Source organism: Scomber scombrus, chromosome 18 (genome assembly GCF_963691925.1).
Source record: "Scomber scombrus chromosome 18, fScoSco1.1, whole genome shotgun sequence".
Classification (NCBI taxonomy): Eukaryota; Metazoa; Chordata; class Actinopteri; order Scombriformes; family Scombridae; genus Scomber; species Scomber scombrus.
In genome coordinates, this window is record NC_084987.1 from 5,210,035 (window position 1) to 5,211,528 (window position 1,494).

Consider the following 1,494-nt stretch of genomic DNA (forward strand, 5'->3'; position numbering starts at 1 on the left):
CAAGCAGCATCAGCATCAGCAGCGGCAGCAGCAGCAGCAGCAGCAGCATCCTCCTCCATCCACGGTAGAAGCATCCTCGGCTGCAGCGGCGCCCACAACGACTCCTCGTCCTCCTCCTGCCGGCTCTATGTCGAGTGATGGTCGGCTTGCCTTGCTGGATGCTCCCCGCTCTCTCCGGATCGTCGACGACCGAGCCTCCTCTGACCGCAGACCCCCATTTTCGGCGGAAACCTTCCCAGAGCTATAGGGCTACATATGGAAACTGGGGATCAGAATTTTAGGAAAAAGGAAAATCTAAGCGGTTAATTTAATTTTTTTTTTTTAATTATTATTATTATAATTTTGGGTTTTTATCGGCTTTCTTTCTATCGGATTTTCTTTTTATGTGTGTGTGTTTTGTTTTTTTAAACAACAAAAAAACCTGCTAATTAATTCATTTATTCGTTGAGCCTTGATTTCCTCATTCCATCGTGTGCATGGTTGATTTGTGAGATTTCCTCTTTAAAGAAAAAAACCCTCACAATAGCTCGTTATATAGACTATATATATATAATAAAAACACACCGAGACTCGCTTTAATTTCCCCGCGACAGGACTCGAATAGGTCCATTTGTTTACTCTTTTTCTGCCTCCACTAATATGATAGATTTCCCTGCTGTCCTCTCCTTTCCTTCCCCAGTTAATACATCTCCTTGATTTGTTCCCTTTCTGAATAACAACTAGAATAACAATAATAACAATAGTCTTTAGGGATATAACTATAATTCTGAATTCTTACTAGTAAACGCAATGTTATAGCCTCCTGACTAAAGTAAGTGTAACTCATTGTAACAGACATATTGAACTGTTGTACTGTAAGCCTGCCATCACTCTAACCATCTCTCTGCTCCATTTGGGCTCATGTTAATTCAGCTCTGTGCTCAGCTGTAACCTTTTACAAGATACAGGTTGCCTAGTTTTTTCCTCTTTTTCTTGCAGGCCTGTAGAGAATATAAACCCTGCTTCACTTTGGTTTATCTCACTTCCATTTTGAGGAGGATAGAGAGAGGAAGGGGGGGGCTCAGCTCTGCCACTATAGGCTTTAGGACATAATTAATCCTTTATAGCTCAAGTGTTGTTATTCACTTTTTTTTTTCTTCTTGCTGCAAGTAGCTGTAGTGTAGTGAGGGCTACATCTGCAGCTGAAGGTCTGCTGAGGTGATCTGCATATACCTAACATTTTCCATTTATTGAGGTAGAAAAGTAAGAACAAGCAAGAGAGGAGAGATTGCTCTTCCTCTCTTCCCCACCACCCAAAAAACCTCCCTGCCATCCTCTTTTTTCTCTTTTTTTGGTCCTCACCCAAACGCAACCATAAGGTTCCTACCGCATCCTCCTCCTCCTTCTTCCCTCTCCTTCCGCTCGAGTATATCCCGTTTTTTCGGTTTGGTTTGGTCCCGCAAATTTTCAAATATTTACTTCCTGTACATCAAGAGGAAAGGGGGTCCCCCTTTC